At 30.5% G+C, this 16,353-nt stretch overlaps 1 protein-coding gene across 1 annotated transcript in view; it reads right to left on the reverse strand.

The window, feature by feature from the left end:
* The window catches only part of LOC129753800 (cleavage and polyadenylation specificity factor subunit 6-like), a 242,642-nt gene that overhangs the window by 224,832 nt on the left and 1,457 nt on the right, over window positions 1-16,353 (reverse strand). The gene's annotated exons all lie outside the window — the stretch shown is intronic.

Consider the following 16,353-nt stretch of genomic DNA (forward strand, 5'->3'; position numbering starts at 1 on the left):
TGTTAGAGCTAGTTAGCTCGTTTTGTTAGTATGCAACTCGAGCTATCGCCTAAAGGGTGACCTGTAAATGTATCAGCAGCAGCCTGCAAAAAGCAGCTGTTTTGCTGAGTGCTAGGTGCGCGATTAGTTTACTCGTTAAATGACGGTTTTTTTTTCTCTGGGAAGTCTGTTGGAGTCGAGCAAGGAGCACAGTGGATTCAAGTGCTGATTTAAGGTACATCATTAGAGATTTTTTTAAATTTTAACTTTTACTAAATAAAGTTGTTGATTTAGTCATGTGGTTGGAATCCATCCCTTCAAAACTGTTCGCAATATATTCGTTCCAAGAAATTGGCCGCAAATGTTAACCTAAAGCTATGATCATTTAGAATCCGGGAACTTCAGTTTGGTGATAGTTACGTTACTAGAGCCTGGCTATGCAAAACTTTAGCAGCGTTGTGTTTGTTATGAGAAGGGCTATCTTGCCTATTTTCAAATTTTTTAAATTTTAGATTTTTTAAATTAAAGGGCGTTTGAGATATTTACGATACAAAAAGACATGGTAAAAATCATTTTGCAAATTCTTCATTTATAACAAGCTTTGATCACCTATGATTTCTATTGACTTTTTTGGTGGATTTCGGTGAATTTGAAATCAAATTAAAACAATTCTTTTGACGTTTCGGCCTACTACCTTCAGCCAGGACCGTAGAAAGAACGGCCTCATGGGGAGGGTTTTGGTGACCTATTTTTCAAGAGTATATTTGATCAAACAATGCACGATTTAAAAAAATTTCAGAGAAATGGATCAAAGCAATCGAAAGATTCCTTTTAATTCAACCACGGTAAATGAAAAGTTCATATACCGGTATACCGGTATACCGGTTATTCGATTGATCGAAAACGCTCACTGAAGACCGCTATCTAAATACCAATATATGAACTTTTCATTTACCGTGGTTGAATTAAAAGAAATCTTTCGATTGCTTTGATTCAGTTGAATCATTCAACCAAGTAGGCTCACAACACAACAGAGTTCAGAGAAATGTTTCTTATTACTTTTAACTTAACCATTTTTAAGTTCTATTACAATAAAAGTTTCATGTATTACAAAGATAGTTTTGAAAATTCATCCGAAAACTGTAAAATAGATTACCAGATTTGTTTAAGGAATCCTTAAGTCACAAATTAACTTATTTTCACTATGAATTTACTCTAAAATCTGATCAATTAAGCTTAATTGATTTGAACAAAGAATAAGATTGTGTAAGAAAGCCTTCAATTAAAAAAAAACTAATTCTATACTCAAATTAAATAAGCTGAATCTACCAAACTCTAAACTACCAAACCAAAAATTATCTTTCAATGGCAAATTTAATCGATTGAAGGTTTGCGATTCAAACCTGATACTTGCAATCTCGATCCAAATTCAAGTTTTAATATGACTCTATGGCTCTTGGCTAGTATGGCTCTTGATAAATCTGCAATAAAAGTATTATCAATTTTCTTAAGGAATATTACATGTTTCCTTATTCGCGAATACTATTCGTAAAAATGAATTCCTGAATAAAATCCTTTGGATATTTTTTTTCTAAAATTTAAACTGACTGACTTTGATAAAAAATATGAAATTTCGAAATTGAAATAAAATTCTAAATTACAAATCTGCTATCTCTTGCTTTTAGAATACCTCATCTTAATAAAAATCTTGATAGGTATATCTAATTTATGAGTTTTAAAGGATTTTTGAATATTTATTCTGTATCTTTATTTTGAACTTTAATATGAATTCTGGTTCAGAACTCAGACACAGTATTGATATTTAAAATTCAGATTTAGCTCAAAAATAAGTTAAAATGATCAAGATTACTTATTACGAAATTATAATTTCGGATCTTTTTCCGAGTTTCCAATTGAAACTCGGAAAAAATGTAAAAAAAAAAATTGGATTCCAGATCATTATTTCGATATGAGCCAAGAATTGAAATTTGTTTCAGAGCCCTCAATCGTCAATCTAGTATTATATATTTGATGTCTCGGATTTCAATCTTTATTTATTTTTTTTTTTTTTTTTATTTTGAATCTGAATTGAAATATGTATTTCGAATGATGAATTTTATTTTTCTAATCGATTAATTTTTAACTCAGGATTGCCATTTTGGAGTTTTGAATTCTGCAAAAGAATTAAGTTTAAGAACTTTTGATCTGAATATGAAACAAAAACTAAGGATAATTTCTTAAGCTATGATCATTTAGAGTTTGTTCACTTCATTTCGGTAATAACTACATTCCAAGGGTTCGGATAAGCATAATTTTGGCAGCATTGTGTTAGTAACGAAAAGGACTATCTTGCCTATTTTTAGCTGTCTAAATTTACGTGTTTTTGAGATATTCACGATAAAAAAGGACATGGTAAAAGTATTTTTGCACAATCACCTCGGAAATCTTTCATTGTCGATAAGAAGTATAAAGAGACTCACTAGAATGTTCACGTTTTTCAATGTTTAATTTTTCAAATTTGAAAATAATTATTTTAATGCAAATGAGTTTCAAAAATTAAAGATACAATATTGAATGAATTGAAAAATCAAATTGGTATTACAATTCAAAAACAGCTTATTATTTTCCAAGTATTTTCTGATAATTATGTGAAGTGAAAATAAAAATCCTAAAAATCATATATAATGCGAAACATGGAAACAGAAATACAATTGAGATTTTGATAAAAAGGAACCATAGCCCTGAATTGGGTTTAATCTATTAAAATTTATAATTCAGAAATAAATTTATATCATCAAGTGAGAAAATTTTGGAAATCTGTATTAAAATACTGAACCTGGGATTAGCTTTCGAGGTTTTGGCATCAATTCTGAGTAAAGATTGTTAATCCTGAATAACCATACTCAATCTTAAAAATATGATTAACAATTTTAAAATTTGAGTGTAAAGTAGAACACCCCACTTGCTTTTCTTGGGCCCTCATGGTGTTGTGTTTACCCTTAAAACCCCTCCCGATCCTTCGGCCATGTCTTCAGCCATCTTCAGAAAACACACATTTGTAACTGCCCGGATTTCAAATGATAATAGCCTTATTGTGATGATAATAGATTCAATTTGTTTGGATCATAATTCTAGTTTCTTCAAATTTTTAAAAGTCTAGTAGTTCAAACTGAGTTGATTTGAGCATAAAAAAAGTTTTTCAAGGCGAACCTTAAAAAAAATAACATATTCTTTACTCAAATCAAACATGCCCAATCTTTCAAACTCTTTTGCAAATTCAGAGAATTTAAACTCTGATGAAAATAAATCAAATTTTCAACAAAAAATGAGATATAATTTTTTCAAATCTAATTTGAATCAAATAAATGATTTTAGTTAGAAATTCGGGTAATAAAAAAAACTGCAATATTAACACAATGACAAAAATGACAAAAATGACAAAAATGACAAAAATGACAAAAATGACAAAAAATGACAAAAATGACAAAAATAACAAAAATGACAAAAATGACAAAAATGACAAAAATGACAAAAATGACAAAAATGACAAAAATGACAAAAATGACAAAAATGACAAAAATGACAAAAATGACAAAAATGACAAAAATGACAAAAATGAAAAAAATGACAAAAATGACAAAAATGACAAAAATGACAAAAATGACAAAAATGACAAAAATGACAAAAATGACAAAAATGACAAAAATGACAAAAATGACAAAAATGACAAAAATGACAAAAATGACAAAAATGACAAAAATGACAAAAATGACAAAAATGACAAAAATGACAAAAATGACAAAAATGACAAAAATGACAAAAATGACAAAAATGACAAAAATGACAAAAATGACAAAAATGACAAAAATGACAAAAATGACAAAAATGACAAAAATGACAAAAATGACAAAAATGACAAAAATGACAAAAATGACAAAAATGACAAAAATGACAAAAATGACAAAAATGACAAAAATGACAAAAATGACAAAAATGACAAAAATGACAAAAATGACAAAAATGACAAAAACGACAAAAATGACAAAAATGACAAAAATGACAAAAATGACAAAAATGACAAAAATGACAAAAATGACAAAAATGACAAAAATGACAAAAATGACAAAAATGACAAAAATGACAAAAATGACAAAAATGACAAAAATGACAAAAATGACAAAAATGACAAAAATGACAAAAATGACAAAAATGACAAAAATGACAAAAATGACAAAAATGACAAAAATGACAAAAATGACAAAAATGACAAAAATGACAAAAATGACAAAAATGACAAAAATGACAAAAATGACAAAAATGACAAAAATGACAAAAATGACAAAAATGACAAAAATGACAAAAATGACAAAAATGACAAAAATGACAAAAATGACAAAAATGACAAAAATGACAAAAATAACAAAAATGACAAAAATTACAAAAATGACAAAAATGACAAAAATGACAAAAATGACAAAAATGACAAAAACAAAATTCAAAATATTTCATTTTCCCTTTGCCGCTAGTATGCTCCATTAAAAAAGCATAATTCAAATGTTATGAATCTTATAATGAAACCTCATTCTAAAAAATTTAACACCAATTACCAACTCAAGTATATTGAAAAAGGAAAATTTTGTCTATTTGTTCCTTAAATATAAATTGCCAAATTATGGTGTCTGAAGGCTTAGATTTTCTTGCGGTCTTAAATGTGTCAATAATGTTAAACAATACATCGGAAAATATAGAATTTGTGCAGATTTTTTTAGGTGAAGGTCAGATACACGTTTCTTTAACAGCAAAATTTTTCAAGAAAAATCAATTCCATATATATAATCCTATGAATGAATGAAAAAAAATAAAATAAGGGTTTATTGCAAAAAAACAAATCTTCGAAAATTAACTGAAATTTTGTTGGTTGTAAAATTTAGTTACAAGCTAAATCTTTTTCTGAATTTTGAGTTTGCATAATGAATCGGAATTCTGAACTTGAGTTGACATATTGAGCTTTGAATCTGTATCTGAATTTCTATACGATTCCTGAAATGTAAAAAAAATACGATTTCCGAATCTTAATTCCAGATCAGAAATTCATGAGCCAAGTTTTAGAGCCGTGAATCTTTCATTAAAGTTCTGTAGTTCAAGTTTCATCTAAATTCACTTTTTTTTTTATTAATCTGCAGTTCCGAAGCCTTAAATGTTTGAAATTTGTGTAAAAAGTTGTTATTTGAATATAAAACTTTTTTTTTTCTTTTTTTCATATTTGGAAAACTTTTATCAAAATATTGAAAATGCATTTGATTAATATTAAATTCAAAACCAAATTTAAACCAGGATTTCATAGCACCTTTTCATTTCTAATTTCTTATGATTATTTGAACTGAAAATCAAGAATCCTGAACAGGATACAGAATAAGAAATGCGGAAATAGAAATACAGTTTTGATTATGGTTATGTTGGAATTAGATCCTCCAAATGGGTTATTCAAAAGTTTAATATTCAGACCTGAATTTCTATGAACAAGAGAGTAAATTCGGAAAAAATGAAGCAGAATATTGACCTTGGGATGGGTTTTGGCATTAGTTTTTCGTCTAGATTTTTACTCTTAAATAACCTTACTCTACTATCATAATTTGATTCTGAATTTAAAAATACGAGCGTAGAGTAGAATACCTCGCTTCCTTTTAAGGATCCCCATGAGGAGGTTTAACCCCCAAACCCCTTCCCCCCCGTTCTTCCATGGTTGGAAATATGTATCTTGTAGATAGATCATAGTCACCTTTCCGGTAATCTTGTGAAATTAGTGAATTTTTATACCATGTGTTCTAGACGTTTCTGTGATACTAGGCAGCACAATTAGAATAATTTTTATATAAATAAATTGATTTTTTCTCTACAATCTTAAAAAAAATGAAAAAAGCACAATAATTTATCATTTTCTTTTTATAGTAAATATGTATCATAAAAATTATCACTCCAAAAATGTATCCAGCAGGCTTGCTAGCAACATCCAGCCATCATGAATCAAGATGATCAAAAATATTAAGTCATGTTAAAATGAAGTCAAAGGAACGTTAGAAGATGGGAGTGCTCCCTTTCGGGGTATACAGTTCCCCATGAGTAAAAGAGAGGGGCGCCTTCGACATAATGAGAGGGGGAGAAAGAAACGTTACTTTTATCAAACTGCTTAAAGTTCTTAAAATCGAAAAAGTAAACGAAAACAAAAGAAAATCTGAATCTAAACGAAAAATATAACAGATAAGATGTCCCTATGAAATAATACCGAATAGGCTCAGCCGAATATAACTAAGGGGCCCTCTTAGAGAAGAATCACGGTATTTTCCCGCAGCTATGCAGACTGATCAAATAATGCTATTTTTTTCAAAATCTGGTAAAATCTATGCATTTGAATACGAATTTTTCAAAACAAAATCCAGACAAATGAGAGCTGAATTTTTAAAAATAAATCAAGAAGAAACTGAGGAAAAACTTTAATTTGATTTCAACTTATAAAAACAATTTATGTAAAGCTAGCTAAAGAAAAAAATGGCGCCCTATTTAAACTTTCAACAATATTAAACACATATTGAATTTTGAATACGGCGAATGCTCTAACATCACTGTTTCGAGAAAAAACGCGTTCAAAGTCTGACAGCTCCATAAGCTCTCAGCGAAAGTTTTATTTTGTGTTCTTTATTTCTCGAAAAACAAATATCCTTCAGTTAACAACGTTCTAACAATCCAAATGTAAGTTTCCGATCGTACTTTATCAACTATCAGCTGGTCAATTTCTTTACACTTTACACATACACTACATTTAAAAAAAGCTACGACTTTTACGGCCACTAAATAAATAAAAAATATATAAATAATAAATTTTCTCTATGATTTGTTAAAATTTGGAAAAAATACAGTAATTTAGAGTTTGATTTTGAAAGAAGATTTACAAGTAGGCAGAATAAAACAAATTTCCAGGTAAAAGTCAAGAATTGCGAAGAAAAAGAAAAAAAATTGAAAAACATTTGAATTTCAAGGTTACTTAAACTTTGCTGGAAATTAAATAAATAAAACTAGGCAATCTACAGTTCTCATTTTAAAAGCATAAGTGTGAGTATGAATTGTGCAAAATAAATGTTTACTTCTCAATTATTATTATTGAAATTTGAACTGAACTGAAGTAACTGAAGTTTATTATTTCTAAAATTATATACATAAAAACATTTCTTTTATATCCGTTGTAAAGGACATAGCTCATTAAGATTTTCAAGTACACATATTGTATTGTTTCTTCAGTTTCCTGGTAATTCCTGGTAGTTTTGAGAACTGGAGATCTCTGTTTAAGGTACTAAATTCATTCGGATTTCCAATCTGAATCTTTGTTTCTAACATTTCATCTGAATTTGAATTTTTGATTTAAATGTAACTTTTGTCACATTTGAAGAGCGGTTTGATAAAATTTTCTATATATCATATTAGATCAGATAGTACCTTATTTTATTCTTAATTTGAAATTGAATAGCGTAATACATTTTTAACATTTTGACACATTAATTTTAAACGATTTTCTGTCCTGAAAGGATATGAAATTGAAATAAACATTTGTATTATGAAATAAAGATAAAGCAAATCTGGCTTTGGCTTTGAATGTAATTTTGATTCTCAATCTTGAATTTGAATTTCACTTGTAATTTGTTATTCAAATTTTGATTGAAAATATTTTTTTTTTAATTCGAGACATGGTGGTTCTGAAAATACTTGATTTTAGGTATAAAATTTTATATATTTTGTTTAATTGTTTAAATTTTGAATTCTAAGCCTAAAATAATAGTGTTATTTTTCAATTTTTATGAAGGAAATATTTATTCTGCTTTCAAAGATGCACATACCAATAAATGATTATTTGAAAACCATTTTTATGCTTTGATATTAACCTGTTTCTTCGAGTCTTGGAAACAGAGTATTTAAGATGGTGAGTTAGGAAATAAATTGCGGATTGAATTTTCCATTTAACAGCTTCAATCAGAGTCTTAATTTTTATTAGTTTGCTAACTCTTCCGCAATGTTGTATTAACAATTATTCTCTGAAGATGCGAGAAGCTACTTCTAGGCAGACACAATGGTTATTTGAAGGCAATATACTGAACTCATTTTCAGTAAGATTCATAGGGCCCCTCGATGGCCTAATTCAGCCTTGCATGACAATAATGACAAAAATACAAAATTGACAAATTCAACAAAGTCGTTAAAACAGGCAATTTCGATTAGTTGAAGTTTGTTTTGTAAAACAGTTCAGCTTTTAGTCGCACTGGATTCAAAAATTTGGTAATGCAGCTCCGGTTCATAGTTCAAAAGAAATGGATTGTACCAAGGTATACAATGCCTTCAATGCTCTTTTTTAAGCTTAAATTTGTTTCGTTTATAACTTTAACTTAGGAGTTTGGTTTTTACATTTCACTTTCTTATTAGCAATTGGATCACCCAGGATATTCCAGAACCCAGGCATTCAAAACTCCTTACCCTTGATTTCATGATTTTTATTTTCCCTTTAAAATCATTTTAAACAGTTGGAAATGATGTGTACCTACATCAAGAAAAAAAATTAAAATATAATACGATTTTTCACCTTTTATATATATTAATTGTTGCAAATTTGTTACTTTATGAAACGAAGGTTAAGGAAGTTGTTGGCCCACTTTGGTGTCTTCAGATGTAAGTTGCATCATAATTTGAGCTATACAATGGGTTTTTTTTGCAGAATATTCGGTGATGCAGACGGTATCTTTAGACACATTGCGTTTTGATGTGTTGTTTTATGATTTCCGTTGAAAAAAATAACAGATTTATGGAGTTTTGAATTGTAGTTTTATGTTTTTTACAAAAAATCTAATCAAATCTAGCTAGAAAAATAAAAATGTAAAAAATCTGAAAAAATGTTTTTAAGCCATAAAATGAATCAAATTTTCCATTTTCTGGAAAATCTGAAAATCCCCGGCGTAAACCCGTCAGATGATAAAAAATCCCCTTATCTTTCATTTGTTTCGAAATATGGTTATACAGAGTGGCAAACATAAGACATCAATCTCTTGTCAACTATATTAGATCGGATTTTTTGATAAATCCATTCCAGATGCTTATGATGGGATTAAAAACCTTTTTTTTTTCAACTGACCAAGGGCACAAAAGAAGCAAAAATAGTACTGAATCATCGCGATTTGTTTTTGCGCGGTACATATACCATGCGTAGAAAAAAACTTATGTGTACTTATGATATATCAATTTTCCAAATATTTTTATTTTCATTGAGTTTCAAACTATTAACTTATCAACTGTATCTAGAATTCTTAGTAAAAATTTAAACAAAATTAAGAATTTAATATTTATTGGTACTATCAAATTTAAAACTTAAAAAATATTTCTTCGTTAAGATTGATTGAATTAAAAATGAAGCGAATAACTTTTTTGACTGAAAAATCTGCTATCAGCCCATTATCCCAGAAATCACTCAGCACCGGTTCAGGTGCCAATCATATGTGCAACGTACGAGCAGCCTTTGTCAAGTAACTTATCCGACCTATTTTCCTAGAAGGACCAACATTTTTCATGCCCTCCAATCAACTACATAACATTTTGACAGATTCAAAACCATTCTTCAAAGTTGTCATCGGAATCGATTTTGAATCAAAACATAATTTATTAGTTTTTATTATTATTGTTATACGCCACTTGGATAAACAGGAGCCGACAACATTTAGTTGTACCGATATTTGCGAAGCCCTGCTGGCATTTCTCCTCCGGTGTAAATGTGCAATTGCATTTACAACTCGGAGGAGCTGATTAGATTCGCGCTGGCACCCAGTCTGCCTTTTGCTCCTTGTCTGAAAAGCCGGTTACCCAGTGGAATATAAAGAGCCATAACTTATTACAACGCCATTCGCCGACCCGGAGTGCGGTAATAATGCAAATGAAGGAGAAGCTTGAGGAGCTCGAACCAAAGAGCTAAAGCTGCTGGTGCAGTAGAGCAGGACTGGAGAAAAAGAGGCTTGAAAATCAACGCAACTCGCGACAAATAATTCTTTATTGCTGCGTTTTTTCTGCCTTGTATCAATGTAAAAGAAAATAAATTTGCTTTCAGATAACACGGTTTGACATTGAGCTTGGCACTTTTTGCATTACCTACTATGAGAGTTTTTTTTTAGATAAGATCCAACTTGAAACATTTTTATTTTAAATTTATTGTTCATAATGTATTTTTGGTACCTTGAAATTGAAACACTTATATTAATTAGACAATTTTGAACCTTTTTTACATATTAAAAAAAAAAGTGTTTTCTAAGTCGTACTCCCATCTACCGGTTCTATTTTGCTTCAACAATCAAAGAGCATAATTTTTCAACCCAGCAAATTGCGTGCGTCACTTTATACGGACAGCTTCTGTTTGAGAACGGATGGAAAAAGAAGGATCGTTTCAAGGCTCCATCTTCAATTATGCTTCTCTTCTTAGGCCGAAGCGTAGATTTTATTTGGAGCACGAGGGATAAATGCATTAAGAAGAAAAATCCTACAAGTATGGTTATCTCGTTCATTTTGCGTAGCTGCTCGTGAGCTGCTCGGTATTTAATTCCCAGTAGGTCGCGAAGATGATGCAATCCCCCTTATTCTGCGCCGCGCGTGAGGTGACGATAGTCGAGTCGAGTCGGAGTCACGTGAGTCATGTCACCTTATTCCCGAAGCCGATGTGACAGAGGTTCATGCCCAGCTGACTACTAGATTAGGATAAGAACTCAAACTTCATTCTAAAAGACGTTTCTCACCTAAAGTGACTACTGGAATCGGATGACTAAGGTGATTCGACTATCGTCACCTCACGCGCGGCGCAGAATAAGGGGGAATGTTAAGATATTGAAGTTTATTTTTCATGATCAACCAAAAACTGTTTAAAAGTTATTCTCCCCAAAAGTGTTTTTTCGTAGCCCCACACATGAACCCACATACCTCTTACAAATGTTCAATCACTAAGTAGGAAATGAAAATAAATTCTCTTTCCAGTAATTTTGAAGTATAGAGAAGAATGGGAAGACATGAACCCATTATCTTATCTTAATCCTATATTTCTGAAAAATTTAGCAGCTTGCCGTGTTTAGCATTTCTGGACAGCATGTTATTCTTTAAGTTTAAAGCTCAGAAAATAAAAACGTTATTTGATCCCGTAAACGAATTACAAGTACTTTTGTGGAGCGAAATAGATAGTAATATTTTTAAATTTGAAGAAGACTTGATTCTTTATTCACGGGGGCCTAATCGTTGACCGACAATTTTTTTTTTAAAGCCATTGACTTTTTTTGATCATATTTCTGTTTATTCCAAAGTTTATGAGTGTTTAAAATTCTAGCGCTCATCTCTTGCAAAGAGATGATCACGGTTTATATGGAAGGAAAATATATCTTTTTGAACTCTACTGCCCTTCTAAGCAAGATTGTCCCATGTGGGAAAACGAGCAAGCGAGAAAAACGCGATTGAAATTTTGATCTGTTTTTCGGATTTTCGTTAAATTTATGGCTCTTCCGCACCTTTAATGCATATTGTTTTTGCGTTAACGGGAAGGATTTTGAAGTGTTCCGGAAAAAAATTATAATTGAGCGTTCAAAACTATAGATAAGATGAGTGCATTACTGATGCTGAAGGTTTACGGTTTGGAGTCAAGTTTAGAGAACAGTGACAGACAGTAATGACGATTTCTTCGGATTCAATGACACCGAAATTAGAATTGGATCAGAACGGTTCTTAAAATGTTTTTCTAAGTTTAAGGATGATCCGAATGAATCCGATTCAAGTTTTTTTTAAACTTTTTTTAGAACCATGAAAGAAATAATCAAGGAAGATTCTACGCGGAAGCGCAATATTGCGCATCGATTAATTGTTTTTCTGTGGATGCCGGAAGCATTGCCATAACCATATTAGCCGGGATGATCGAGCTCATTTCAATAACACATTCTGGAGCTTCGATAACGTAGGCAAAAAATACTATATCTACGTATCCGTAAATATGCTTATTATGAGGAACCATAAATAAAACAAAATGATGGATCTGAACCGGAAGTGGAAAAAAAGCTTTCACTGTAGTGACCCCCTCTCCCTTGTCCATCCCTGTGACCTTCATTCATAAAAAAAAAATACTTTTAACGTTCAACATTACAGTACAATGTGTCACTAAAGCGATTTTTGAGGAATTCGGTTACAGTCGAGTGGTTTTTGAAGAGTTTTTCTCAGTGGGACATTCTTGCGTAGAAACATAAACATAGAGACAACCACCTAGATGAAAATTTCGTAGATGTTCAGAACAAAGTATACTTTTTTGTGTTTGTATTCGAAAGATAACACCATAAAAAGCAGTTTCCAGCAAAAAAGTGAAAATTACCCAAAAGTCACATGGGACATTCTTGCGTAGAACGGCAGTCTAGGGATCAACTGAACCCTTAACGAACGTTAAGGAAAACTTTTCAAGAAAAAAATTGGAAAGTTCACCACAGCTTTTAGAATATGGAATTTTGAACTTCATTATGAACTCTGATAATTAAAATTTTTGATCAATTTCTTTTATTTTTTAATTTTGGAAACATTAACTTCGAAATTTTTCGACGGAAATCATAAAATTACTGATTAAAACATGTTGATGAGCTTTTCGAATAAATTAAGTCTAAACAACGTATACATTCAAAGTAGTAACAAAGCCTTTAAATTTTTTTTGAAAGTACCGACTACATCGTCAAACGTGTTGCAACTTTCATATGAAGACACAAAAATGGACCATCTACTCCTTTAGGCATTATGACTGAAAACATGACATTAAATCTATATTTTACATCCAAAACTAACAATTCACGAACAACCACACCAATGTTTTGTTTTGCTTCAAAAAGCTGATCACAGTTTAAAGCACTTTGATGTTTTTATTTATTATATTGAAATACTTGTTTAACGAAAAAAAATTCAACCTCAAATATTTTGTAAGATAAAAACTAAGAAAATCTGCAATCGAAAAAATGAACCAAATTTGCCACTTTTGAGAAAATCTCAACTCTTTGATGTATATGTTGTATTGTAAACAACACTTATCAATATCCAAATATCTCGGAAACGTGTAGATATTTTTGAGTGATATATTCACAAAAAATTTTTTTTTGGGCTTGGAAGAAATAAGCCGATGGTTTTTCATTATGATATTTAAATGTATGATTGAGATATTGAACAAAGTATGCATAAAAATCGCGAAGCCCAAATTCATTTATTTATTTTTAAACAGTGTATGGAAAATCGCTAATTTTTCTTCAGATTTTCAAATTCTAACAATTTTTTAATCTCAATATATCACAAACACTTTGATCAAAACTCATTTAAGAAATTTCTCGGAAGAAGTTTGCAAAATCGTATTTAAATAAATAAAGAATTTCGAAAATTATTTTTGAATTTTGATGGGCCATAAATTTTAAAACACTTAAAATAACGACTTCAAACCTGTACAGCTAAGTAATTCGGATTTAAATGTGATTATTTCACTGAATCAATTACTGCTATTCTCATTTGAAAAAAAAATCATGCATTAAAGGGTAACGACATCCGGCAAACCCTTAAAATAACTAAAAAGAAATCCCTACCCTACAAGTCGCTGCAAAAAAAGTAATAAAGTGAGCAGAGTCCTTAAGGGTATGACTTCGAAGGAAATATGTAAAATTTCGACTTGTTTAAAAAAAAAAACCAAATGTAGAAAAATCGGTGTACGTTAAAGTGCAAACTAAAAAAAATCCATTTTTTGGCTCTAACTTTTACTACCATGCACCTTTTGCTCTTAAAATTGGTTTTTTTTTATTGTGGACGTGATTTAACACATTTTATTCGAAAACTGTAAGCTACGACAAAATTAATTAAGGGTGGAAGAGAGATATGCAGGGTGGCCTGAGAGTTTCCATTTTTAAATTCCCGTTTTTTTTCGGTTTTCTTGACTGATATTTAATAATTTTTCTTGTTTTGAAATACATAAATAAATTGGTTTATCAGGTTTTTTAATCACAAAAGTAGCCATTTTTATAGAAGTTTAGCGTAAATTTTTAGTAAATGAATTTTATCGTTGAAAAAAAGTTCAGATTACAGTAATGTTTGTTGGGACTTGTACAGAAAATTGCAGTTTTTTGCAGAATGAAATAAAAAAGGATAAGAAAATAATTATAGTAATCATAACCTTAATTCCTAAGAAATCTTCTCAAACATTGTTGCCTTCTTTTCAGTTTTCCACACCAACTTTGTTTTTTTTAAGGGAAATAAGGGGAAATCCTGTTAGTTAACATGGTTTTGATATGATGCCATGTAATACTTTCAATTTTCTCAAACTGAGTTTTACTTTTGAGCTCTGGCTTCTGAATTCTCGAATTTTTTATATTTTGAAATTTGATGTGTAAATCAAAACTTAAATTTAAGTTTGCATTCATAATTGTAATTTTAATTTTAATTTATGATGCCTAGCTCCAGTGCCACATATCAAGTTTGATGCTATTTGCTACTGAGCGGCATTTTATTTTTTCTTCATCAATTCTAAGAGCAGATTCAGCTGATTTCCATTCCAAAATGCGTTTTAAAAACCTGAGTGTTCACCGTGGGAATTTGAATTTGCCCTTTTATCTAAATTTTGAGAATAAATTTCCAGTGCGACCTTAAAAACATACACCGTACCGACTTCAGGTGAAATAGACCATTGTAAAATTTTACTTTTCAAGAGAATTGATTCATTCAAAGGTGAGTAAGGACTGAATAAATACTTAATTCATAACAATCATTTTCCGTTCTGTTAATATTTCATCTTTATTTGTTCAAACAAATTCATTCGATTTTTTGTTCGAGCTTCCATTTCAAATATGTTTGTTTCATGACTGCTAATTTTTTCAAGCTTTTTTTTCGAAAAAAAAGCTTTTAACATCATAATTTTTGGGATGTCAATTAAGTCAAAAAACTATCTGATTTCAACGAATGAATTTCAATTGTTTTAACTTATTTCTCATAAAAGTTGAGTGGTCCTCCTACCCGGGAAATCCTAAAATGAGCTATGTTTTGCAAAATCCGGTTCAAAAAGGAAACTAAATGCGGCAAATATTTCCGGGCGCGGTCCCAGCTATTTAAAAATGTTGATGAGTGTCCTGTGTGTTTATTGTGTGTAAATGACGAAAAATGGATTAATGTAATAAAATTGTTCTGATGAATTTTGTAGTTATTTATTTAATTTAAGGAGAACCCTTTGAAACAAAAAAAATATTTAGCCATCAACTTTTTTATTTTAATTAATAGCTTACTCATGACCTTAAACATTTCATAATATTAAGTTAAAAAACTTCTTAATACGCAGCTCTAGAGACTATTGCTAGTTTGGTCGAGAGGCTGGTGAAATTCATTGCAACATGGAGATCAGCAGTTCAATTCTCATAGAGTAAGTAGTTTATTTGTCATAATAACTGTAAAAAGTAAACATTAAAATCAAAACTTAGATAGACCGACAGGATAGCAATCTGTCATCTGGTTTTCAGAGCAATCTGTCAACCGGTTTTTTTGGGGCGTAGAAGTTTCTTGACATTCTCTTAGAAGCTGAATAGCATTCTCTACAGCCACTTGAACGAACTTTAAATTAGCTTTAAGAACTTAAATTTTGAACTGATTAGCATTCTCTTCAGACGGAAACGAGAGCTGATTAAGCTTTTATGGAACCTTTTGAAGGGAATTATGGTTGCTTGGGATCTCTTCGTTGGAGAGACTTCGATTGTAAGTCTTTCTAAGCTTGCATAAATGGTTCTGTTTATTAGCATGACACTAGTCCAGTCAACAATTGTCAAGTGGCTGAATTCAGACATTACAATAAGCCAAAAAAATTAAAAAAAGAATGTCTTGCCGATTGACACACCCATTACCAGTAATGTTGAAAACTTTCAACTTTTTTCTGAATATACATGTAACTGAATGTTAATTTTTTTATCATCTCATTGCGAACTACTCTAATTATTGAAGTTTTCTAACAGTAAAACGCCTCCCATATTCAGGAGAGTGGTCAAACTTTCATTTGGAGGATCCAACAAATAAAATAAAATGCACTAGTTATTATTGACTGCTGAAATTGACAAACGATTGACTAAATGGCTCAATCAAGTTAATAGGTGCTCGGTCCAAACCTCCAGGCAATGAACTTTTCAACTGTTTGCCATAGCGGAGAGCCTGATTTCCTAAGAAATGCGTCGTAAAAGTATCACTTTATATTCATTACCCAAGATGGTCTCGTTTTCAAGCAAAACGCCATCACTGCATGGGACTGCATGGGTGCAAAAACTCATTAAAGGCCATGAC

This window comes from Uranotaenia lowii, chromosome 3, assembly GCF_029784155.1.
Source record: "Uranotaenia lowii strain MFRU-FL chromosome 3, ASM2978415v1, whole genome shotgun sequence".
NCBI classification, from domain to species: domain Eukaryota; kingdom Metazoa; phylum Arthropoda; class Insecta; order Diptera; family Culicidae; genus Uranotaenia; species Uranotaenia lowii.